This window comes from Papio anubis, unplaced genomic scaffold (genome assembly GCF_008728515.1).
Source record: "Papio anubis isolate 15944 unplaced genomic scaffold, Panubis1.0 scaffold112, whole genome shotgun sequence".
Lineage (NCBI taxonomy): Eukaryota > Metazoa > Chordata > Mammalia > Primates > Cercopithecidae > Papio > Papio anubis.
This window is the reverse complement of record NW_022160328.1, coordinates 197,299-225,102: the sequence shown is the minus strand read 5'-3', so window position 1 is coordinate 225,102 and position 27,804 is coordinate 197,299. Positions and strand designations below refer to the sequence as shown.

The following is a 27,804-nucleotide window of genomic DNA, read 5'->3' as shown; positions in this document are numbered from 1 at the left end:
TCTTACTCTTGGTAACTCTAAAACAGCCCTTTTGCCCATGACATAAACTTATTCAAAAAGTATCAAAACTGAAGAGTAAAAAAAGTCTTCCTTCTAGCCTACCATATATGCAACCAGTAATCAATTCTTATCACGTCTTTGAAATTATAGTTTATATTTATTTCTTTTCATTCCTTCAGTCTTCAGAAGGAATAGAATCTAATGCAACAGTTTTGTAGTGTATTAGTCCATTTGCACGCTGCTTATAAAGATACTGCCTGAGACTGGGTAATTTATAAATAAAAGAGATGTAATTGACTCACAGTTCTGCATGGCTCAGGAGGCCTCAGGAAACTTACAATCATGGCAGAAGGCAAAGGAGAAGCAAGCACCTTTTTCACAAAGTGGCAGGAGAGAGAGACAAGAAGCAGTGGAAACACCAGACACTTACCACACAACCAGATCTTGTGATAACTCACTATCACGAGAACAGCAAGGGGGAAATCTGCCTCCATGATCCAGTCCTCTCGCACCAGGTCCCTCCCTTAACACATAGGGATTACAATTTGAGATGAGATTTGGGTGGGGACACAGAGCCAAATCATATATCATATAGTTTGTGTTACTTGTGCCCATTTCTATGTAATTCAATCTATCTAAACAAAACTTTAAATTACCACAGTCATCACATTGTAGAAGAAATTAAAGCAGCATTTTATCAAATTTTGTCTAGTGGAAAAATAATTAGATTAGCCACTATTAACTAACTAGTCATTAAATAATTGTGAATTATTGCTTTTTCAATTCTTGATTTATTCTCAAATTAGAGTAGAACAAAGGCAACTTAATCATTTGGCTTGAAATCAAATACTTCCTAGGAAAGCTCTTAAAGGTCCAAATAGATTTTTCTATCTGATTTTGACTTTTCTTTGTGAGAACTATCAGTGGTTACTACTTAAAATGATGAGCCTACCATTTCTTATCATGTCTTTTTTTTATCACTTAAACTCCAGGGCTCCTCTGAAGCTGGCATTACATGACAATCAGCTATGCTTGGATTCATTTCTCTAACTGTCCTCTTTTACAACTCTTTAATTGAATAAGTCTCCAAAGGATTTTAGTTGCCATGTCTTCAGAGTTGTTTTTCTCTTTCCAGATAAAGAAAGGTCAGTTTGCCACAGTCAAATCACGTGGCTGTTTTTCCATGAAAGAAAATGTCTTTTTCAGGGCAAGTTACAACAAGCTTACTTCTCACTAGAAAAATCATATATATTTTATGTAATCATATATTTTTATAATAATTACAATATTTGTATATATTGATATCTTTTTGTATAATGCATGTGTATATATCACAAAAACTTACCTTAGTAGCATTTCTATTCCCCTCTAATAGTATTTTCTCCCCCAATATACAGATACATTCTTGGGGATCCAATAGTTACTGTCAACTGAAATTAAGGCTGTTGAGGTAGAAATAATTTCATAAAAATTTATTTATTTATTTTTATTTTCTTGAGATGGAGTCCCACTCTATCGCCCAGGCGGAGTGCAGTGGTGCAATTTCGGCTCACTGCAACCTCCGCCTCCCAGTTCAAGTGATTCTCCTGCCTCAGCCTCCTGGGTAACTGGGATTACTGGCACATATCACCATGCCCAGCTAATTTTTGCGTACTTTTAGTAGAGACAGGGTTTCACCATGTTGGCCAGGCTGTTCTCAAACTCCTGACCTCAGGTTATCCACCCACCTCGGCCTCCCAAAGTGCTGGGATTACAGGCGTGAGCCACCACGCCTGACCACATAAAGGAAGCCAAATATGAGGACTGACCCAGGAAGACACACCAGCAGAGCTGCAGGTGTTCCACAGTCTGTCACAAGGTGAAAGATATTTATAAGAAAGTTTTAGGCCAGATGCAGTGGCTCACACCTGTAATCTCAGCACTTTGGGAGGCCAAGGTGGGTGGATCACCAGACGTCAAGAGTTCGAGACCAGCCTGGACAACATGGTGAAACCCCATCTCTACTAAAAATACAAAAATTATCCGGGTATGGTGGTGGACACCTGTAATTCCGTCTACTGGGGAGGCTGAGGCAAGAGAATGAGTTGAACTCAGGAGGCGGAGGTTGCAGTGAGCCGAGATCAGGCCACCGCACTATAACCTGGGTAACAGAGATTCTATCTCCAGAAAAAAAAAAAAAGAAAGTTTTAAAGCAAAAAGTGAAACTCCTCTTAATGTAATTGTCCCCTCTTCATTAGAGAGTACAATACAAAAGTTATAATCATCAGCTACAGATAACATCAGATGGACTAAAAATGTCTACATGCAGGATCATCAGCAGAACTTCATGCTTCAGCAAATCTTAAAATAAATCAGCATCCTATTTAGTTTCTGCAGGTTATACATTGATCAGTACAACCATTTGAGAAATTTATTATTTACTGGAAGACAGAATGTCACCATAGAGTCACAAGGCCTCTCCAAGATGGAATACTTTGGAAGTTTGCTTATTGTAAAATGTGATCTGAAGGTTGTTATTTCTCATTTCTAAGGTTTTTTTTTTTGTTGTTAATCTTTGCATTTTTATCTTATTGATGTAACTAAGTCCTGTATCTTATAATTTTGCATTATAATATTATTGCCCATGTTTATAATTTTAGTTATTATGGGGGTCGCTCTTGAGGCTATGCCAAGTGAAAAACTAATGACTTTAAGGTACACTAGATGAACTAAGGTTCACGACAGGAAAATTGATTTATCACAATATACATGATATTACAGGGAAATTGAACCTGACGAATGATTACCATACTCATTCTACAGGATGAATTGCCAAATCACTTCACTTTATTGGCACCAAAAATATTTTTCTGTTCTCAATTGTGGTAATAATTTAATTAGATCACTGATCAAAGTAAGTTTAATTAACACTACATGCAAATTTATCTTCAAGTAAACAAAAGAACAGCTTTTCAGAGTTGCCTAGTACCATCTCATTCAAAGTGGCCTTTTCGATTACTCAGTGGATTTGGTTATCCTGAAGTAACAACATTATAAGCATCTCAAAGGCACCAATACTAGTGAATTGTGGAAATACAACATTTATGTGAACCAATGCATAGAAACAGATCAAATAGAGGACAATATCCAAAGCTATATCTTCCTACTCTACACCCAATATCTATAATTGACTTTCAGCAAGCAATATCATCCATCATGTTAAATTAACATTATTGCTTTATGGCTTGCTTTATCTTAATGTATAGATTCATTTAAGTTTTATATTTGTGTAAGAGCTATAAACACAAGGTTTTGCCCCTGTTTTTATTATTTAAGCAAATTAATGATAGATATTATTCCCAGAATAATTTTTTTCTCTTTAATGGAAGTATGTGATACAAATTTCAGAAACAGTTTTGCAACTTTCAGTTTTTGACATAATCTGATTAGTGGAAGAGCTTCATACCCCAAGCTGTGACTTTATCAGAATAAAACTTTTAAACAACCCATTAAAATGTTTTCAAACTCGGCTACATCTGCATGCCTGGCGTTTACTAGGCATTATAGAATACTCTTCTTAATACACCACTTAATACACCACTGCATTTCTTATTCTCCTTATGAGACTAGCAGGGAATTGGAAAAGTGGAGATGAAAAGAATGAAGAAATGTAAACTGACTGGGTAAGTCTGAAATTCAAACCCTCATACATTGTTAGAGTCTTCTGTATTCACACAGTAAAGTCCTTAGGAGACCAAACTTTGAAATGAAAACAAAATTATTAATTTGAAGGAAATGAGTGTAAGTGCAGGTTTTAATATCAATGAATACGTGGAATAGAAAGGAGAGAGACCCTGAAAAGAAAGCCTACCATTGTTCAGAAACAATAGGATGTGTATTCCCCTATCTGATGGTGCCTTTTAGAGGTCCATAATCGCTTTCTTCTCTTTCTTGTTAGAGGCTTTCCTCTGTTGAAGGCCTTTTAACGCTCCCTGCTCCCTCCTGTGTCTTCTCTGTGGAATGCACTCACCCAGATGTGGTGCCAACAAGTTGGACGCTAAGGTGAACAATCCTCTCCCCCAAGATCAGTCCATGTTGGTATCCAGATAAATTAGATTTAATCTATCTCTTTCTATTAATCCATCCTTGAGTTCTTTCTTTATTGGCCAATTAAATAGTGATGTAAAATTTTCACACAGAGATTAAGTAGGTTAATTTAAAATTAAGTATTTAAGTGTTTAAGCTGACTCTTTAATTCACTTCCCATTAAAAATTTGCTCTTAAGGTAATGAAATCCATAGCTATGATTTATCAGGGATGAAAACTTATTTTATAAATCACACTAAAAAATGCCATTACTTTTTTATTTATTTATTTATTTTTATTTTTGAGACAGAGTTTCACTCTTTTTGCCCAGGCTGGAGTGGTGCAATGGCACAATCTTGGCTCACTGCAACATTTGCCTCCCAGATTCAGGTGATTCTCCTGCCTCAGTCTCCCAAGTAGCTGGGATTACAGGAGCCTGTCACCACGCCCAGCTAATTTTTTGTATTTTTAGTAGAGACAGGGTTTCACCATGTTGGCCAGGATGGTCTCGATCTCTTGACCTCATGATCCACCCGCCTTGGACTCCCAAAGTGCTGGGATTACAGGCATGACCCACTGCTCCCGGCCGCCATTACCTTTTTTTAACAACATGTTTTCTCTGTTGTATATAAGACTGCACTTTCCCTCTTCCTTCCCATGGGCCAGATCTAATTTAATTTAAATACCAGGCACTTTTTAATAGAAAATTTTAAGTATATTTTTATCTACTGGGTTGCAGTAGGCCATTTCTGCATTGCTATAAAGAAATACCTGAGACAGGGTAATTTATAAAGAAAATAAGTTTAATTGGTTCATGCTTCTGCGGGCTGTACAGGCATGGTGCTGGCATCTGTTCAGCTTCTGGGGAGGCCTTAGGGAGCTTTTACTCATGGCAGAAGGCAAAGTAGGAACAGGTGTTTCACATGGCAAAAGCAGGAGGAAGTGAGAGAGTGGGGAGGGGAGGTGCCACAGACTTTCAAAAAACCAGATCTAAGTCTCATGTGAACTCAGCGTGAGAGCTCACTTATCACCAAGGAGATGGCCCAAGCCATTCATGAGCGATCTGCCCCCAAGAGCCAAACATCTCCTACCAAGCCCCACTTCCAACACTGGGAATCACATTTCAGCATAAGAGTTGGAGGAGACATCCAAACTATAATGGAGTCGGGAATCATTTTAGCTTCCATAAACACACTCATTTATCTCAAAATTCTACACTTGTAAGACTTCTTTTAAAGTTTGATTAGAATTATACCATACTTCCAAGTTGATTGATGGAAGTAGCTATGTATTGAGTATCCCCTCTGTACCTACAAGGAAATAAGTAATAGAATCCTTCACAGATTCTCTTTTTAACCAAGCATATGGATAAACACTTAACTAGCATAGAGGTGGAGTGTAATGGAGTGTAATGCCTCTGATTCCAATCAGAGGCAGGGAGGTAGGAAATCAAGGTAGGAGTGGTGAGACCGGCGTAGGGGTCGGGCTATGAAGAGATATGTTTACCATGCTGAGGTCAAATTTATCCTGAGTATATTGGGTATTAATTGAAACAGGAAAGTGAACCCTTTGTAACCAGATATGGTTTTAGAAAAATTACACCTATTAGCAGGGGGATATAGTAAATGAAAGAGAACCCAGGAAGTCACTGTAATATGGAAGTAAGAAATGTTGAGAGCCTGAGTTAAGGTTACAGCAGAAGAGGAAATTAATTGGAAAGTAGGCTCTGGAAACATCCTGGATATGGCAAAAAGGCATATGAAGTTTCACTCGCATCTGTGTAAAGAGAAAACCAAATAGATTTTCTGTGAGCAATAAAGCTTTTTAATCACCTGGGTGCAGGCAGGCTGAGTCCAGAAAGAGAGTCAGTGAAGGCAGATAAGGGTGGGGCCATTTTACAAGATTTGAGTGAGTAGTGGAAAATTACAGTCAAAGGGGGTTGTTCTCTGGCAGACAGGGGCGGGGGTCACAAGGTGCTCAGTGGGGGAGCTTTTGAGCCGGGATGAGCCAGGAGAAGGAATTTCACAAGGTAATGTCATCAGTTAAGGTAGGGACCGGCCATTTTCACTTCTTTTGTGGTGGAGTGTCATCAGTTAAGGCAGGAACAGGCCATTTTCACTTCTTTTGTGATTCTTCAGTTACTTCAGGCCATCTGGATGTGTACATGCAGGTCATAGGGGATATGATGGCTGAGCTTGGGCTCAGAGACCTGACAGGAAGGGTTGTGACTTCAAGATTTTTAGCTTTAAGTATGTGACAGATGAAACAGTGCATCATCCGCATCCTGTTCCTTCTTTCTTGTTCTGTCTCTTCCTTTCTTTTTTCACATTTTTAGCTAGTTTCTTGTCCTAAAACATAGTACTGTCAAAGCTGATAGAATTACCTTATGTAAAAATATCTCATGACCTTTCCGATTCTATAATATTAGATAGCTTGCATAAGTTATTTTTCTTGTATTTTATTTTAATAAACATTCACTTGGCCAGATGCTGGTTTGTCACATCTTCTAAGGTGTTTTGTATATATCGTGTGATATTTAAAGACCAAGGGTCCCAGACAACCTGACAAGGTAGTGGTTGAGGGTGAGGTGCATTGGAGAAGCCCCCCAAGGTGTCACATTGGGCCACCTGAGATCACAAACCTGCTCCCTGGAGGGGCTTTGGGGCTGCCCACGGGCTTTCCTTGACCCACTCCTGGGAAAGTACAGCTGTGCAAAAGATATTTTAATTAGCACAATAATCCTACTGTTTTCACACCAATTTAGAGCCTAATTGAGAAAGACAAAGCAACTATTGGCAACTGAAAATTAAGTGGCTTCAGAAGTAATCTAAACAAAAAGCAGGTCTGGGCAATTTTAGTCTCTCCCTGGGAGGACATAACAGAATTGAAAGATTGGTGCTGGCAAGTTCCAGGACCTGGGGTCAGAAAATAAGCACAAGCAGCACTCCTGAGCAAGGTACACAGACTGTTTGTGCCTCTTCAGCATTATCCTCTTATCCTCCTGCAGGCTGCTGAAGACTGGATTTCAAAGTGTATATTTTTAGCAAGACAGCTAAGACATCCCACCTAATTGCAGCTTGCAGGAAAGCACTGTGATCAGAGCTAAGTTACGGATACTTTTAGAGTAGGGCACAGACATCCTGGGTAAAATCCCAAGTTTAATGGCTGAGAATCCTCCATCGGGTCTCTACTTTTTTAACCCCACCGAGCATGTGTACTAGAGCCTGTTACAGACTGACCGTGCTCAATTCATTCACCTACATGGGAGTTACGACAAGGGAGAGTCCTGATACCTGGTACTTCCACATTGTCCAAACAAAAAGTGAAAAACCCATTTAGCCATAGGCTGTAGAAGTGTAAATAAGAAGAAAAGATTTAGTAGTAGACTGTTTCCTACTGGATTTACAGTTGTATATATAAATGTATAATATACACAATATATATAAATGTATAATAGTAACTTTCATGTTTTAGTCCAGGTTTTTTTTTATTACTTTGCATGGGATATTAAGTGATTTATACAGCTGAACTTTTACACATTTTTTCACAGACAAGCATATATTAAAGTAATTAGTTTAATATTTTCAAACAGAAATTTGCAAGTCTTTCACCTTTTAAAATATCCTTGCTTTCTTCTCAGATATACTTATTATTCAGTGGCCCATAAGGAATGATTACATTAGCATGTTATAGTTGTATATATATTTTTAAAATATGCCCTGTTATAAATCTAAAAAGTATGGATATAGTTTTAACTCTAGGAATATTAATTTGGAATAAAACTGATCTGTGTATTTTTACCATTTAAATATAGATATGGTCGGCCGGGCGCGGTGGCTCAAGCCTGTAATCCCAGCACTTTGGGAGGCCGAGGCGGGCGGATCACGAGGTCAGGAGATCGAGACCATCCTGGCTAACATGGTCACCGCCCGTCTCTACAAAAAAAAAAAAAAAAACTAGCCGGGCGTGGTGGCGGGCGCCTGTAGTCCCAGCTACTCGGAGGCTGAGGCAGGAGAATGGCCTGAACCTGGGAGGCGGAGCTTGCAGTGAGCCGAGAACGCGCCACTGCACTCCAGCCTGGGTGACACAGCGCGAGACTCCGTCTCAAAAAAAAAATAAATAAATAAATAAATAAATAAATAAATAAATAAATATAGATATGGTCTCAGAGCAAGATACTTTAGTGCTCTGTTTCAAGGTTCAAATAAATTTGTAAACTTTTTTTTTTATAACATTTCATTTCTCAAATGCATTTGGCATACATATGGCACAAAATTCAGAAACTATAAAGGAGAATGAGAAGAAAGCAAATAAAATCAAATTGAAATATTTTGACATATTATTGAAGTACATTTAATATTGTATTAATATATGATTTTAATGCTTACATATTTTATGTAAGAATTTGTGGTTAGAACTGAGGAAATTGCTTATGCTTTAGCAAAAAGTAACTAATTGAGAAATCTTAAGGTTAGTTAATTTCTTAATCATTAGACATTTTAGCAGAGTTGCATGTCATTTATATATCTTACTAGTTAGGCGTTGTAGTAGATTCAGTTATTATCAATAAATATTGATTCCCTCCTCTCCCCCCACTGCATGGATGGACTGAATTTTCCTGCCTTTTGACTTTGACTGTGGCCATGTGACTTGCTTTGATCAATGAGACATTAAGAGGATGTAAGGATGAAAGTTTGAAAAGGAAAAGCACTGGCACAATTGTTTGTTTTCCTTCGCTCCTGCTATCCCCATGAGAACAGGACTGGGTTAGACTGGAGGTAAAAGGAGCAGATCTGCCTCTGATGAGCTACGTCAGCCAAGTCCAGACAAGCCCAGACACGTGAGAAATAACAAGTAAATGTTTTTGGAGGCACTGAATTTGGAGGTGGTCTGTTACACAGCATTATTTTGGCAATAGATAACCAATACAACCACCAATAGGAAATGCAATGAACAGACTGCCTGGGTTTCAGTTCCCGTTCTGTCATACACTAGCTGTATGACCTTTGCACATTGAATCTATTTGATCCCATTTTCACAGCCTGTTCTACTTGGAGCACAAAAACAGAATGTTAGCTGGATGTGATGACACCCTCCTGTAGTCCCAGCTACTCGGGAGGCTGAAGTGGGAAGATGACTTGAGCTTACGAGTTTGAGGCTGTAGTGAGCTGTGATTGTGCCACTGCAGTCCAGTCTGTGTGACAGGTTTTCCTGACTTTAAAAAAAGGAGAAAGAGAGAGAGAGACTGAGAGAGAGAACGTTCCAGGAAGGTGGTTTCTCTAAGAGAAAAATATCTTTGGACTAATTGGTAAGCTTAAGAATGTGGAAATTAGGAGGTTAGACTCCTGTATATACCTTTAGGAAAGAGGCTGAATCCAGGGGCTAAGCAGCAACAGCCCGCAGGCTCCACTCCCACCTCCACTGCTCCACTGCATCTCACAAGGTAAGACTCACTGGCTTGGAATTCCAGCCAGCTGTCAGTAGCAGCATTGCACCTCCCTAAGAAGGAGCTCCCAGTGGGGAGGGGCAGGCCACCATCTTTGCAGTCCAGGCGCCTTAGCCATTCCAGCCTTCAGGCTTTGGAGAATCTGAGCCAATCCAGGGCGGAAGGGATTCCCCAGCACAGCACAGCTGCTCTACCAAAACGTGACCAGTCTGCTGCTTTAAGTGAGTGCTTGATCCTGGTCCTCCTCACTGGGTAGGATCTCCCAACTGGGGCCTCTAGTCACCCCCACCTGAGCTCTCCAGCTGACAGAGATCTGAATTCCCCCTGGGACAGCACTCCCAGACAGTGGGATGTGCCACCATCTTTGCTGTTTGGATGACTTAGCCATTCCAGTCTTTGGGCTTTGGAGTGTCTGAGTCAACCTGGGGTGGAAGGGATCCCCAGCATAGCACAACTGCTCTACCAAAATGTAGCTAGACCACTCCTTTAAGCAGGTACGTAATCCCAGTCCTCCTTACTGGGTGGGACCTCCCAACGAGGGTCTCCAACCACTTCCTACAGGTGCCTTTGGGCTGGCAACAGGTTCATACCTTCCTGGGACAAAAATCCCAGAGGGAGGGACAGGCTGCCTTCTTTGTTGTTTTGTAACCTTCACTGGTGACACCTCTAGGTTCTGGAAGATCCAATGTGACCAGAGACTGGAGTGGGCCCCAAGCATACCACAGCAGCTGTACAGAAAGGTGGTCAGACTGTTACATGGGTACCTGTTCCCATATCTCCTCACCAGACAGGTCCTCTAGGCCTGAGTCTCCAGCCACCCCCTGCCAGAGCTATTGAGCCAACACCAACTCAGCAACTCCCTGGACAGAGCTTCCAGGGGCAACTGAAAGCCTCTTGGCCCCTGCCTCTGCAGAGAAACTGCCCTTGGCACCTTTGGACTAACAAAGGCACAAAGACCCTAAGTGCCTTATCCACACCTCCAACAATCTCCAGTCAACCCAAAGAGAGGAGGCCAGTTCATCTCCCGTGGGTGCCACTCCCCCCACCACCCATGGCTCATCACAAGACAGAGAACCCCTGGCTTGGGTCCATAGCACAAACCCTCCATCCTGGACTGACGGCACTGCGTCATTCCTGACCTGCATCTCTCTGGGGTGGAGCCCCAGGAGTCAAGGAAATGACCCTTGGCCACAATGACTACTAAGGTCCCTTCCTCTGCTGACTCTAAGCTGGGAAAGGAACATAAAAACTAGGATTGCCCCAAAGCTGCAGTGGGCAGCCCAGGAGTGCCAAGTCATGAACTAGAGCCAGCACTCAATGGGGAGAGGAATCCATACTTTCAGTTGCTACTGTGAGGAAATATAGGGAAGCCACACAACCAAGCAAGAATCTACCAACTGACCAATAGGCCTAAGTGTCACCTTCTGGATCACACCCTAAAACTTCCACACCAAAATTACCTCACTAACGTACCCACCTCTGAAACCAGAGACAAGAAGTCAGCTTCAAATAAAGACCCTGCATAAAGCCTCAACCCTGTGAAAAGATCCAGAAGTCTATTGACTGTACTCAATCTACACTGCAATTAAACAAACACTCACACACAGAGATGAGAAAGAATCAATGCCAGAACTCAGATAACTCAAATGGTCAGAGTGTCATATGTCCTCCAAATGACCACACCACTTCTCCAACAAGAGTTCTTAACCAGGACAAACTGGCTGGAATGGCAGAAATAGAATTCAGAATATGGACAGGAAAAAAAATCATCAAGATTCAGGAGGATGGCAAAAACCAATCCAAGGAAAATAAAAATTACGATAAAGCAATGCAGGAGCTGAAAGACAAAATAGCTAGTATAAAAAATAATCTAATCTGACAGAGCTGAATAACACAATACAAGAATTTCACAATGCAATAACAAGTATTAACGGCAGAATAAACCAAGTTGAGGACAGAATCTCAGAACTTGAAGACTGTTTCTCTGAAATAAGACAGTCAGACAAAAAATAAAGAAAAAAGGATAAAAAGGAATGAATAAAAGTCTCCAAGAAGTATAGGATTACGTAAAGAGGCCAAATGTACTAATCACTTGCATCCCTGAAAGGGAAGGGGAGAAAGGAAACAACTTGGAAAGTATATTTCAGAATATAGCCCATGAAAACTTCCCCAATCTTGCTAGATAGGCCAGCAGTCAAATTCAGGAAATACAGAGAAATCTTGCAAGATTCTACACAAGAAGATTATCCCCAAGACATGTAATCCTCAGATTTTCCAAGGTCAAAATGAAAGAAAGAATGTCAAATGCAGCTAGAGAAAGAAAGGGCAGATCACCTGCAAAGGGATCCCCATCAGGCTAACAGTGAAACTCTCAGCTGAAATGCTATAAGCTAGAAGAGATTGGGGCCCCATATTATTGGCCCCAAAGCTCCTTTAATTGATGAAGAACTTTGGCAAAGTTGCAGGATACAAAATCAATGTACAAAAATCACTAGCATTCCTATACACCAACAACAACCCAACTGAGAGCCAAATCAGAAAGGCAATCCCATTCTCAATTGCCACAAGAAAAGTAAGATGCCTAGGAATACACCTAACCAGGGAGGTGAAAGATCTCTACAATGAGAATTGCAAACATATTCAACAGTCTTAAAAAAAATCTTCAACCAAGAATTTCATATCCAGCCAAACTAAGCTTCCTAAGTGAAGGAGACATAAGATCCTTTTCGGATAAGCAAATGTTGAGGGATTTCACTACCACCAGACCTGCCTTACAAGAGATCTTGAAAGGAGCACTAAATATAGAAAGGAAAGGCTGCTACCAACTAATACAAAAACACACTTAAACACACAGACCAGTATCACTGTAAAGCAGCCACATAAACAAGCCAACATATAGCCAACTAACAGCACAATGACAGGATCAAATCCATACATATCAATACTAAACTTGAATGTAAATGGACTAAATGACCCACTTAAAAGGGACAGAGTAGCAAGCTGGATGAAAAAGCAAGACCCAGTGGTCTTCAGGAAACCCATCTCATACATAGTGATACTCACAGGCTCAAAATAAAGGGATGGATAAAAATAGAAAACAAAAAAGCAGGTATTGCAATCCTAATTTTAGACAAAACTGATTTCAAACCAACAAAGATCAAAAAAGACAAGGAACATTTTTTTCTCTTTGATCTCTGCAATGAGAATTACAGAACACTGCTCAAATAAATCAGAGAAGACAAAAACAAATGAAAAAACATCCTATGCTCATGAATTGGAAGAATCAATATCATTAAAATGACTATACTGTCCAAAGCAATTTACAGATTCAATGCTATTTCTATCAAACTACCAATGACATTCTTCACACAACTAGAAAAAGTTATTTTAAAATTTTTATGGAACCAAGAAAGAGCCCCAGTAGCCAAAGCAATCATAAACAAAAGGAGCAAAGCCGGAAGAATCATGTTACCTGACTGCAAACTATAGTATAAGGCTACAGTGACCAAAACAGCATGGTACTGGTACAAAAACAGGCACATAAACCAATGAAACAGAATAGAGAGCCCAGAAATAAGGCCACACATCTACAACCATTTGATCTTTGATAAAGCTGACAAAAACAAGCAATGGGGAAAGGATTCCCTGTTCAATAAATAGTACTGGGATAACTGGCTAGCCATATGCAGAAGACTGAAGCTAGACCCCTTCCTTACACTATATACAAAAATCAACTCCAGATAGATTAAAGACCTAAAAGTAAAACCCCAAACTATAAAAACCCTAGAAGATGTATGTGAAAGCCTGGACGTCCAGATAGAAGCCTGCTACAGAGGCAGAGCCCTCATGGAGAACCTCTACAAGGGGAGTATGAAGGGGAAATGTGGGTTTGGAGCCCCCACACAGAGTCCCCACTGAAGCACTGCCTAGTGGAGCTGTGAGAAGAAGGCCACAGTCCTCTGGACCCCAGAATGGTAGATACACTGACAGCCTGTACCATGCACCTGGAAAAGCTACAGGCACTCAATGCTAGCTCTTGAGAGCAGCTGTGGAAGCTGTACCCTGAGAAACTTCAGAGACAGAGCTGCCCAAGACCTTGGGAGCCCATCCCTTGCACCAGTGTGCCCTGGATGTGAGACACAGAGTCAAAAGAGATTATTTTGGAGATTTAAAATTTAATGACTGCACTGCTGGGTTTCAGATCTGCATGGGGACTACAACCCCTTTGTTTTGACTGATTTCTCCCTTTTGGAATGAGAGTATTTACCCAGTGCCTGTACCCCCATTGTATCTTGCAAGTAACTACCTTGTTTTTTATTTTTTATTTTACCTGCTCATAGGTGGAAGGGACTTTCTTTTTCTCAGATGAGACTTTCAATTGCAGACTTTGATGTTAATGCTAAAATTAGTTCAGACTTTCAGGGACTGTTGAGAAGGAATGATTGCATTTTGCAATGTGAGAAGGACATGAGATTTGAGAGGGGCCAGAGGTGGAATGACATGGTTTGATTTCTATCCCCATCTAAATCTCATGTTGAATTGTAATCCCCAGTGTTGGATGTGGGTCCTGGTGGAAGATGACTGAATCATGGGGATGGATTTCCTCTTTGGTGCAATTCTCATGACAGTAAGTGATTACATTTGGTTGTTAAAGGTGTGTAGTGCCTCCTCCCTCCCTCTCTTCTTTCTGCTCTGGCCATGTAAAATGTGCCTGCTTCCCCATCACCTTCTGTCATGACTGTAAATTATCTGAGGCCTCCCCAGTCATGTTTCCAGTACAGCCTGGGGAACCATGAGCCAATTAAACCTCTTTTCTTTATATATTATCCATTCTTAGATATTTCTTTATAGCAGTGAAAGAACTGACTAATATTGTACTAAACAGGTAGTTTTTCAACCCACACCCCTGTCCAGGAATTTATCCATTTCTTCTAGGTTTTCTAGTTTATTTGTGTAGAGGTGTTTATAGTATTCTCTGATGGTAGTTTGTATTTCTGTGGGGTCAGTGGTGATATCCCCTTTATCTTTTTTATTGCATCTATTTTATTTTTCTCTCTTTTCTTCTTTATTAGTCTTGCTAGCGGTCTATCAATTTTGTTGATGTTTTCAAAAAACCAGCTCCTGAATTCATTGATTTTTTGGAGGGTTTTTTGTGTCTCTATCTCCTTCAGTTCTGCTCTGATCTTAGTTATTTCTTGCCTTCTGCTAGGTTTTGCACGTGTTTGCTCTTGCTTCTCTAGTTCTTTTAATTGTGATGTTAGGGTGTCAGTTTTACATCTTTCCTGCTTTCTCTTGTGGGCATTTAGTGCTATAAATTTCCCTCTACACACTGCTTTAAATGTGTCCCATAGATTCTGGTATGTTGTATCTTTGTTCTCATTGGTTTCAAATAACAACTTTATTTCTGCCTTCATTTCATTATGTACCCAGTAGTCATTCAGGAGCAGGTTGTTCAGTTTCCATGTAGTTGAACGGTTTTGATTGAGTTTCTTAGTCCTGAGTTCTAGTTTGATTGCACTGTAGTCTGAGGGACAGTTTGCTATAATTTCTGTTCTTTTACATTTTCTGAGGAGTGCTTTACTTCCAATGATGTGGTCAATTTTGGAATAAGTGCGATGTGGTGCTGAGAAGAATGTGTATTCTGTTGATTTGGGGTGGAGAGTTCTGTAGATGTCTGTTAGGCCTGCTTAGTGCAGAGTTGAGTTCAATTCCTGGATATCCTTATTAACTTTCTGTCTCGTTGATCTGTCTATTGTTGACAGTGGGGTGTTAAAGTCTCCCATTATTATTGTGTGGGAGTGTAAATCTCTCTGTAAGTCTCTAAGCACTTGCTTTATGAATCTGGGTGTTCCTGTATTGGATGCATATATATTTAGGTTAGCCCTTCTTGTTGAATTGATCCCTTTACCACTATGCAATGACTTTCTTTGTCTCTTTTGGTCTTTGTTGGTTTAAAGTCTGTTTTATCAGAGACTAGGATTGCAACCTCTGCCTTTTTTTGTTTTCCATTTGCTTGGTAGATCTTCCTCCATCCCTTTATTTTGAGCCTATGTGTGTCTCTGCACCTGAGATAGGTCTCCTGAATACAGCAAACTGATGGGTCTTGACTCTTTATCCAATTTGCCAGTCTGTGTCTTTTAATTGGACCATTTAGCCCATTTACATTTAAGGTTAATATTGTTATGTGTGAACTTGATCCTGTCATTATGATGTTAGCTGGTTATTTTGCTCATTAGTTGATGCAGCTTCTTCCTAGTGTCAATGGTCTTTACATTTTGGCATGTTTTTTCAATGGCTGGTACCAGTTTTTCCTTTCCATGTTTAGTGCTTCCTTCAGGAGCTCTTGTAGGGCAGGCCTGGTGGTGACAAAATCTCTCAGCATTTGCTTGTCTGTAAAGGATTTTATTTCTCCTTCACTTATGAAACTTAGTTTGGCTGGATATGAAATTCCGGGTTGAAAATTCTTTTCTTTAAGAATGTTGAATATTGGCCCCCACTCTCTTCTGGCTTGTAGAGTTTCTGCCAAGAGATCTGCTGTTAGTCTGATGGGCTTCCCTTTGTGGGCAACCTGACCTTTCTCTCTGGCTGCCCTTAATATTTTTTCCTTCATTTCAACTTTGGTGAATCTGACAATTTTGTGTCTTGGAGTTGCTCTTCTTGAGGTGTATCTTTGTGGCGTTCTCTGTATTTCCTGAATTTGAATGTTGGCCTGCCTTGCTAGGTTGGTGAAGTTCTCCTGGATAATATCCTGAAGAACCTTTTCCAACTTGATTCCATTCTCCCCATCACTTTCAGGTATGCCAATCAGACATAGATTTGGTCTTTTCACGTAATCCCATATTTCTTGGAGGCTTTGCTCATTTCTGTTTACTCTTTTTTCTCTAAACTTCTCTTCTCACTTCATTTCATTCATTTGATCTTCAGTAACTGATACTCTTTCCTCCAGTTGATCAAGTCAGTTACAGAAGCTTGTGCATTTGTCACGTAGTTCTCGTGTCATGGTTTTCATCTCTATCAAGTCGTTTATGGACTTCTCTGCATTGGTTATTCTAGTTATCCATTCGTCAAATCTTTTTTCAAGGTTTTTAGTTTCTTTGCGCTGGGTTTGTAATTCCTATTTTAGCTCTCAGAAGTTTGATCGACTGAAGACTTCTTCTCTCAACTCGTCAAAGTCATTCTCCGCCAGCATTTTTCCATTGCTGGCGAGGAGCTGTGTTCCTTTGGAGGGGCAGAGGTGCTCTGATTTTTTGAATGTTGAGCTTTTCTGCACTGCTTTTTCCCCATTTTTGTGGTTTTATCTACCTTTGGTCTTTGATGATGGTGACATACAGATGGGGTTTTGGTGTGGATGTCCTTTCTGTTTGTTAGTTTTCCTTCTAACAGTCAGAACCCTTAGCTGCAGGTCTGTTGGAGTTTGCTTGAGGTCCACTCCAGTTAGGCTACTCCCAGTTAGGTTTTCCCAATTTGGCTACTCAGGGGTCAGGGACCCACTTGAGTAGGCAGTCTTCCCATTCTCAGATCTCAACCTCCATGCTCAGAGAACCACTACTCTCTTCAAAGCTGTCAAACAGGGATATTTACATCTGCAGAAGTTTCTGCTTCTTTTTGTTTATCTATGCCCTGTCCCCAGAGGTGGAGTCTATAGAGGCAGGCAGGCCTCCTTGAGCTGTGGTGGGCTCCACCTAGTTTGAGCATCTCGCCCAGCCACTTTGTTTACCTACTTAAGCCTCAGCAATGGCGGGCATCCCTCCGTCAGCCTTGCTGCTACTTTGCAGCTAGATCTCAGACTGCTGTGCTAGCAATGAAGGAGGCTCCGTGGGCGTGGGGCCCTCTGAGCCAGGTGCAGATTATAATCTCCTGGTGTGCCATTTGCTAAGACCCTTGGCAAAGCGCAGTATTAGGGTGGGAGTGACCCGATTTTCCAGGTGTTGTGTGTCACGGTTTCCCTTGGCTAGGAAAAGGAATTCCCTTCCCCCTTATGCTTCCCAGGTGAGGCAATGCCTCACCCTGCTTTGGCTCTCACTCAGGTTGCACCCACTGTCCTGCACTGACTATCCAACACACCCCAGTGTGATGAACCCGGTACCTCAGTTGACAATGCAGAAATCACCCATCTTCTGTGTTGCTCACGCTGGGAGTTGGAGGCTGGAGATGTCTCTATTCAGCCATCTTGGCGCCCCCCCACCCCTTGCCCATTTTTTAATGCATTTGTTTTTTGCTTGTTGATTTAAGTTCCTTATAGATTCAGGATATTAGACGTTTTTAGGGTGCATGGTTTACAAATGTTTTCTCCCATTCTATAGGTTGTCTCTTTACTCTGTTATAGTTTGTTTTTCTGTGCAGAAGCTCTTTAGTGTAATTAGGTCTCACTTGTTCATTTTTGGTTTTGTTGCAATTGCTTTTGTATACTTAGTTAAAAATTTATACCTGATTGTCACCTACACCTAAGAAAACATCAGGATAAATCTTACTGTACCCTATGTTCCTTTGTTGCTTGGTGACTCACAGGAAATCCAAGTTTCTAGGTCTTCCCTTATCTGCAGGATTCTCATCCTAATAGAGCTAGTCTGACTTCACCTTCTACCCATCCCTAACCTCCCAAGCCCTTTCATTGTACCCTTTGGAAAACATAATTTGTCATAAGTAAAACTTCACATATTCTCAAACTCTTCTTTGAATAGTCTATGCCCCTTCTTGCTCCACTGAACTTAACTTCCCTCTAAAAACACAGCCTCCCCTGCAGCCATCTCAGGATGTGGCAGTTTTTCTGCAGCATTTCGTGTGCCTCTTGGCTGAAAGTGTGATAATAACCTCCCAGCCCCTTGTTCGTATTTCCAAACCTTTGTTTCTTATTCTTCCCCATTTTATCAGCAACCTTGATGATTATGCCATCAGGGCAGCTTCCCATTCCCTCCTCTTGCTGTAGACATCTGCTGTCTTGCCAGGTCCCCCATCACCACCCTCAATGCTACTCAAGTCACAAATCCTAGCACTTATAACAGCCCCATAACTAATACAACCAAGATCCTAGCCTCTCTGTCCGTTGGCCTTTTAATGTCAGTAATCCTGTCCATCGCTAACATGATTACATCTTAGACCAGCTAGCCTCTCCCAAACTAATTTTAATCGTCCCCTCTCTCTAGTTACCTCCTCTTTTCTTTTCTTTTTTTTTTCTTTAACTACTAATAATTAATCATTTATTATCGGGGCCTAAAAAATAAAAACGGGTTTTCAAAAAGAGACTTTTATATACGGATGTGCATATGTGGAGCCAGCTACATAGGTCTATCGCCTGTGCAGCTGTCACTGTCCCATGCTTACAGTCTCTATGCTTCATTTAATGCTGAGTTGTTACTGTCTTGAAATTATTTTATTTCATTTGTTTTTCATTTTAGAGATGGGGTCTCACTATGTTGTTCAGGCTAGAATGCAATGGCTAGTCACAAGCATAATCATAGCACACTACAGACTCGAACTCCTGGCCTCAAGTAATCCTTCTGCCTCAGCCTCCTAAGTAACTGAGACTAAAGGCATGCTCCAACATGCCCAGCTCTTGAAATTCCTAATAATGTTTGAATAAGTGGCCTTAAATTTTTGTTTTACACTAAGCCCCAGAAATTAGGTGACTGGCCCTGATATATGTGAGCATGAGAGGTATCACCTCTTATTTTTGCACCTCACTCCTCCATTCTAATTCTTGTCATCACTGCATTCTACTCAGCTTGGATGACACAATCCATCATCATAATTAGTGTATGTATACATTCCCGCACCACTCTCATTTGTCTCTCCCTCTTGTTATAAATCATTTCCAAAATTTCAAACGTGCAAAAGTCCACAGTCTGCTTATTTCATACTTTCACTTAAGCAGCTAATGAGAGATAGAATGGAGCTAAGAGACCTTATATTAAGTTTAAAACCAGCCTGGGCCACAATGCTGGCAGGCAATACAAATAGTTTTCCCTAGTCAAGTAGTTCTCTTACTATTTCAGTTTCTCTTTTTCCCTCAGATCTCTGATACTGCTAACCCCTTCTCACAACAAATGAAGACCTACTTCTTATGCACTGAGAAAATAGAAGCAATTAGATGCATATAGTAAATAGAAGAATGACAGTCTAGAAGATGCCTCATCTACCTACCACCAAACTTTCAACCTCACTGCATCTACAAATTCATGTATCCTGGCTTTTCTCTTACTTAAAGAGTAAACATCAGAGTTCCAACATAAGTCCAACCTCTCTTTGCACATTGCATCCAATCACTTCTTACATACTAAAGGATTTTGTACCTACATTAATCTCACTACTGCCTGCATCATCAAATTTCCTTCTCCATTGGATCATTCTTATCAGCCAACAACTGTACTTTAATAGCTCCCTCCCTTCTTAAAACACACACACACACACACACCCCAAAATAAAGCTCCCCTGTCTTCACAAATCTCCTACAGCTTTTCTCTGCTAGCCTTCATAGCAAAACTCTGTGAAGAAAATTTCCACACATACAGTCTTCCTCACTGTTCTTTTTCTCTTGAAGAAAAGTTTTGTCTCCACCACTCAAGGAAATTTCTCTTTTCACTGCCACAAATGACCTCCAGTTGCCAAATCAGTGGTCAACCAGTCTCATCTTCCTGGACCTCCCTGCAGCAGGGCTAGCAGCAGCACCTAGCACTGTGCTCTCCTGTTCCTCCTTTTTGCAGATTTGCAACAGCTTGTACTGGACTCTGCAACTTTCTTTCGAATATGTCCTAGAAGATCTTCCAGGTTTTTTTTGTTTTTGTTTTTGTTTGGGTTTTTTTTCTTTTTAAAGCACCATATGCCCTGACTCTGAGACATCTCCCTTTAGGTATTCTGGTTCAGTATGCACCATTCTCTTCCCTTTGATACCCCTTAACCCAAGTGAAATGAGGCCAGGATATTTAAATAAGACTTTGTCAGGGATTAACAAAAGGGAAATTAATACACTAAGTAACTTGAAACTATTTAATTTGCAATACAGGATACCTCATGCTCTTTGTGCTCAAGGCCTTATTTCCATGTAAAGGAGCTGACTGTGGTAGCCCACATTCAATAACTAAAGTAAAAGTCTAGCCTAGAGAGGAAAAGGCCAAGTGTGGGGCCAGAAATTCCTTCTCCAGCCTAACCAACGCCAATCTTTCCTGCCCAAACCCTGGTCTCGTTAGGGATTAACATTAAGCATGTTTATCCCTTTCAAGGGAGATTCCATCCCCTAAGCACCGGAGTGTGGCTTTACACTCTCCTTTCATCAGGGCATCCAGATAGGAAAAGAGGTAAATTCATATAATTTTAAAACAGGCTGTGGAGTGAAATCCTGGATTCAAATCTTTACTCTGCCAAGTAACAACTATGTGATTTGGGGCAAGTTACTAAATCTCTGTGTGTGTTAGTGTCCTCTTTTGTAAAATAGCAATAATAGAACTTACCTCGGATGGGTCATGGTGAGGATGAAGTGAGATAATAGACATTAAACACCCGAAACAGTACTTGGGGCATAGCAAGGACTCATCATTCTAACTAGCTGTAATGCAGAGATGTGGCTGCCATCCACTCAAAGGACGCACACAGGTGATCAGGAGCTCTGTTCTCTTGCAAGAATACTAAGCATGAAAGACAGAGTCAGAATATATGTTAACTTGAGAAGGAAAATGAAGGCAGAGCATGGCAGAATCTTGAAGGACAGATGAGGTGATCCCCACACTGCTCTGCAAACAGGCATCTGGGAATGATGGCTGCTAGTTCTTTCATCCCCATCCCCTTGTCTCATACCCACTTAAAATGGAAAGCTGAGGACGTTCCCTGCTTTACCAGGATCTTTTGAAGTGCAGATTTTACTCTAATCTTTAGTGGAGCTGTAGGGCCTCAGTCATTCATCTGCTCCCTTTATTATGCTACAGCATTTCTGATCAAACAGAATTTGAGAAGGCAGAATCTATCCTGTCAAACAGTAAACAAAGAAACTCTCATAATAGCCCAGTGTTGTCACATGGCCTCCAGCCTTAGGTGTCCTGGAATGCTCCAGATCTGTAGAAAGGCACTAAACCGTCTTGAATGTAGAAAAGGGACAATGTAGGACAAATTTGTTAAATATATCTTTGCCTTGTAGAGTCATGATTATACTGATGATTAAGGTTTTTTTTAAAATGCTTCATAGTATAACCTGGTAGAGAGGTCAGCAAACTTTCTGTAAAGGGCCAAATGGTAAATATTTTAGGCTCTGGGGGCCATACAGACTCTGTCTCAGCTACTTCACTCTGCCACTGTAGGAGAAAGTAGTCATAGAAAATACTTTGAATGAATGTGACTGTGTTACAATAATATGTTACTTCAAAAGCAGGAGCCAGTTGGTTTTGGTCCAAGGTCCATAATTTGCCAAACACTGACCTGATATACTGTTTCTTAGACTTGTATTATATCCATAACACCTTCATGGTTTTGGCGAAATCTACGAACATATGTAATCTTATTTATTATAAAATTAAAGTTCACTCTATTTTTAAATGCATTTATTTTAAAATAAAAATATAATTATTATTAATAAAAGATAAAAGATAGTTTACTTTTAATAAAAAGATAACTTTTAAAACTACATAAAAAGAAACCCCACAATTAAAGTGCTAATTGAAATTTGAAGACTAAGTGCTTATAATTATTAAAAATAATTTTATAATATAGCATAATATAATTAATATATTACATAATATAATATAATTATTATAGAAAATATTATAGAAGAATATTAAGTGCTTATATTATAATATAATATGATAGAACCATATTGGGAGGATGGAAGTAGGAAAGTATAGAGATGATAGGCAGGAGATGAGAGAGCTAAATCCTTATCTTTCATGATACACAAAATAGTAGAAAATAAATGAATAATGTCTAAAATGAAAAAATAAGAAATAGCATTATAAGCATATTATAATAGAAAAACAGAGGCAAACACCTGAAGAAACTTCTGAAATAATTTAAAATGATTGACTCGGAAAGTGGGAATTAGGAGGCAGCAGTCGAGAAGTCTAGCAAGTTACCATATTTTCAGTCTTCTAAAACTATCTGACTTTTAAAACTCTGATAAGTATAAAAATGAAATTTTAAAAAGCCAAGGGTGTTGAAAAGGGTGTTTCCTTTCTAAGAAGGAACATTTTTGAATACAGAGTTGACTTGAAGATATCTACCATAATTTTTTAATTATTGCTTTTTGTGTTAGGTATTAAAAAACATTCCTCAAAAAATTTTTGAAGAAGAAATAAGATGTATCACTGAAAGTAAAGCTGCTTAACAAATCTAGTCCCATATTGGACCTTGCTCGATCCCCATGCCATTCTCTACCTTAGCTACGGTGACGTTCTTTAAATCCCTCCTACCTGTGTTATCTCTACCACTGTCAGAGGCTTTGGAACCAGAGTGACTCCATCTTGAATAGGGCTGGGTAAAATGAAGCTGACACCTCCTGAGCTGCCCTCCCAGGAGGTTAAGCATTCTTAGTCACATGATGAGGTAGGAGATTGGCACAAGACACAGATCACAAAGATCCTGCTGATAAAACAGGATGGTGTAAAGAAGCCAGCCAAAACTCATCAAAACCAAGATACCTATGAAAGTGACTGCTGGTCATCCTCACTATTCATTATATGCTAATTATAATGCATTAGCTTTCTCAGAAACACTCCCACCAGCACTATGACAGTTTATAAAGGCCATAGCTATGTCCAGAAATTACCCTATATAGTCTAAAAGGAGAAGGAACCCTCAGTTCCAGGAAATCTTCTTCCCTTTCTTGGAAAACTCATGAATAATCCACTGTTTTTAGCATATAACCAAGGGATAACTATAAATGTGGTGAACCCTGAATACCTGAGACAGGTCTCAGTTAATTTAGAAAGTTTGTTTTGCTAAGGTTGAGGAGGCAGGACGGTGATAGCCTCTAGAGTTCCTGATGACAGGTGCCCAAGGTGGCCAAAGCACAACTTGGTTTTATATATTTTAGGGAGACATGAGACATCAATCAACATATGTAAGATGAACACTGGTTCAGTCCAGAAAGGCGGGACAACTCAAAGCTAGAAGGGGGCTTCCAAGTCACAGGTAGTTAAGAGACAAATGGTTGCATTCTTTTCGAGTTTCCAATTAGCTTCGCCAAAAAAGGCAATCAGATATGCATTTATCTCAGTGAGGGATGACTTTGAACAGAATGGGAAGCAGGTTTACCCTAAGCAGTTCCCGGCTTGACTTTTCCCTTTAGCTTAGTAATTTGGAGACCCCAAGATTTATTTTCCTTTCACAGTATAGTCAGTCAAGCAGCCCATACTGCTGATTTGCCTATGGAGTAACCATTCTTTTATTTATTTCTCTAATAAACTTGCTTTTACTTTACTCTATGAACTTGCCCCAAATTCTTTCTTGTGCGAGGTCCAAGAACCATCTCTTGGGGTCTGGATCAGGACCCCTTTCCAGTAACACCACCACAGCACGTGTGTACATGCTATTCTGCCTATCTGGAATGCTGTCTTTGCCTTTTTACCTGATTACACTTGACCCTTTATCTGTGAATTCTGGATCCACAGATTCAACTAACCACAGATCAAAAATATTTGGAAAACAAAATTCCATAAAGTTCCATAAACAAAACTTGAATGTACTGCACACTGAGTACTACATCAAATACACAGGAATGAAGTGATGTGTAGGCATTGTATTAGGTATTTTAAGTAATCTAGAGATGTTCTAAAGTATACAAGGGGGCGTGCATTGCTTACATGCAAATATTATGCCATTTTATATAAGGGACTTGAGCATCCGCAAATTTTGGTGTCCTTGGGAGTCTTGGAACTGATTACTTATGAATATCAAGAGATGACTTTAACTCTAACCCATCAGGGAAGCCTTCCCCCAATAAGTCAAACCTCCTATTATAACTACTCATAGATCAGCAGGCCAGTCCTTGGAAGCACTTGTCACAAATGCCGTTTTATATTGGCTGGAAAATTATTGAATTATTTTCTGACTGTCTTGCTATATCATTTTCTCTTTGAAGTCTAAGGATCAGAAACTAACACAGTCCCTTGCCATCATAGCCACTAATAAGTATTTATTACACTGAATAAGTAAATGCAATACTAAAATTTTTAAATATATATATCAATTAGCCAATCCTGGTTGTAACATTTTGTTTTCATAATATAAATCTGCATGTTATCCCTCAGATCTTGTAAATTTGTGTTCTGATAACCGATTAAAAGTAACACTTTCTTAAAGGGAAATGCTCAACTGTTTTCAGGAAAGTCAGGGGCAGGGATTACTTCCTCAAGACATGGAGTAAAAGTGAGTGATTCTGAGTTTTAAGGTTTAGCTTTCTCCAAATCTTCCAAACATTTCCAGATATCACCTTCCAGATATCAGAATTCCTTTTTTTCTTGGCCAATATCCCACATTTCATAAGACCTAGTGATAATATAAATTTAATAATGTAAAATGTATGCACAATTCTTAAAATAAAAAGTGTTTATGCTACTTCAATTTCGGGATCATGGCAGATGGGAGGCAGGACTAGATTGCAGCTCCAGACAGAGCAGCATGCAGAGACCATTAGCAATATTAACCAAGAAAAGAGAGAAAATCCAAATAACCTCACTAAGAAATGAAACAGGAGATGTTACTGACACCATTGAAATGGTGATTTAAGGAAATTAAGTTCATTTAAGGCTACTATGAACACCTTTACTCACATAAACTAGAAAACCTAGATGAGATGGAAAAATTCCTGGAAAAATACAACCCTCCTAGCTTAAATTAGGAAGAATTAGATACCGTGAACAGACCCAAAACAAGCAGCAAGATTGAAACGGTAATTTTAAAATTACCAACAAAAAAAAGTCCAGGACCAGGCAGATTCACAGCAGAATTCTACCAGACATTCAAAGAAGAATTGGTACCAATCCTTTTGACACTATTCCACAAGATACAGAAAGAAGGAACCCTCCCTAACTCATTCTATGAAGCCAGTATCACCCTAATACCAAAACCAGGGACGGACACAACCAAAAAAGAAAACTACAGACTGATATCCTTGATGAACATAGATGCTAAAACCCTTAACAAAATACTAGCTGACCGAATCCAACAACATATCAAAAAGATAATCCACCATCATCAAGTGGGTTTCATACCAGAGATGCAAAGATGGTTTAACTCTCACAAATCAGGAAGAAAAAAGGAAACAATCCCATCGAAAAGTGGGCTAAGGACATGAATAGATAATTCTCAAAAGAAGATATACAAGTGGCCGACAAACATATGAATAAATGCTCAACATCACTAATGATGAGGGAAATGCAAATCAAAACCACAATGTGATACCACCTTACTCCTGCAAGAATGGCCATAATCAAAAAATCAAAAAATAGTAGATGTTGCCATGGATGCAGTGATCAGGAAACACTTCTACACTGCTGGCAGGAATGTAAACTAGTACAGCCACTATGGAGAACAGTGTGGAGATCCCTAAAAGAACTTAAGGTAGAACTACCATTTGATCCAGCAATCCCACTACTGGGTATCTATCCAGAGGAAAAGAAGTCACTATTTGAAAAAGATACCTCCACACCCATGTTTATAACAGCACAATTCACAATTGCAAAATCATGGAACTAACACAAATGCCCATCAGTAAATGAGTGGATAAAGAAACTGTGGTATATATACATGATGGAATACTACTCAGCCATAAAAAGGAATGAATTAACAGCATTTGCAATGACCTAGATGAGATTAGAGACTATGATTCTAAGTGAAGTAACTCAGGAATGGAAAACCAAACATCATATGTTCTCACTGATATGTGGGAGCTAAGCTATGAGGACGTAAAGGCATAAGAATGATAATGGACTTTGTGGACTTGGAGGGAAGAATGGCGGCTGGGGAGTGAGGGATAAGACTACAAATACGGGGCATTATATACTGCTCAGGTGATGGATACACCAAAATCTCACAAATAACCATTAAAGAACTTACTCATGAAACCAAATGCTACCTGTACCCCAATAACTTACGGAAAAATTTTATATATATATATATATATATATATATATATATATATATGTACACACACACACACATACATATAATGGTTAATTCTAAAAAATAGATAATTAAACATAACACCAAAGCTAGAAACTACACAGGAAAAGGTCGATCATGGCTCTGAGCTAATGTATCACTTTCCAAGTGTTACCTTCTATGTAGGGCGTAAGGTCTGGAAGCCATGCTTTTTTTTTCCCACTGAATTTTTTCCCAATTCTTAAGAGCTTAAATATCTACCTATTCAAGGAAACAATAAGTAGTTGTAAAAATATCCCAAATCTTGTCCAAAAAGTCTGGAAACACAGGGAATACAATGTATTTTTAATATCACACTTTAGATTATCTGTTGGATTTATTGCTTTAGAGACAGTTACCTGAAATGGTATGTGGAAGTTGAAGGAAAATATATTGAGCATATTATATCAAAATGTTACTAATACATTGTTTGAAAATAAATTGGTCCTATGTTTCTGACTTTTTGAACACTGTATGAAGTGTTGTTTTTAACTATAAAAAATGAAACAAGGCCAGTTGTGGTGGCTCACACTTGCAATCCCAGCACTTTGGGAGGTCAAGGTGAGCAGGTCCCTTGAGGCCATGAGTTTGAGAAAAGCCTGGGCAACATAGCAAGAACCTGTCTCTCCAAAAATACAAAACTTAGAGGACGTGGTGGCACATGACTGTAATCCCAGCTACTCAGGAGGCTGAGGCATGAGAATTGCTTGAGCCAAAAGGCAGAGGCTGCAGTGAGCTGAGACCATGCCGCTGCACTCCAGCCTGGGTGACAGAGTGAGATCCTGTCTCAAAAAAAAAAGAAAGGAACAACTTAAACAGTTAATAAAGGATTGTTAATAAATAAATTATTCCTAATGAAATAAATCCCCATAAATACATTCCTGGAGAAGTGTTATAAACAATTGTTCTAGAAAGACTGCAGGTAACTCATTTTTTTTTAAGTTGAATTGATCTGTGATACGTAGACCTGACTGGACTGAAGCCATGGACCCCAAAGAGCAAGACTCCACTGAAGAAAACAGTCCCCACAACTTTACAAGATATAAGCAAATCAAGAATCTTTACAGAATTTTTAAAAATCTGTGTCTCCAAGGGAATTTTTCCTTTAAAATGTAACAGTGTACCAAAGGAAATTGCAAAGCAATTTGTAAATATTACTCTATTTTTGGTGAGCT

At 39.6% G+C, this 27,804-nt stretch overlaps 1 long non-coding RNA gene across 1 annotated transcript; it reads right to left on the bottom strand.

Annotated features, from left to right (window-relative positions):
• Positions 1-8,305: 8,305 nt before the first annotated feature.
• LOC116272475 lies at positions 8,306-21,994 on the bottom strand. The gene is made up of 3 exons (XR_004181155.1): positions 20,956-21,994; positions 10,102-10,239; positions 8,306-9,280 (listed from the first exon to the last, which is right to left on the bottom strand). It is a non-coding gene; the product is annotated as an uncharacterized LOC116272475 (long non-coding RNA).
• Between the last annotated feature and the right edge of the window lie 5,810 nt (positions 21,995-27,804).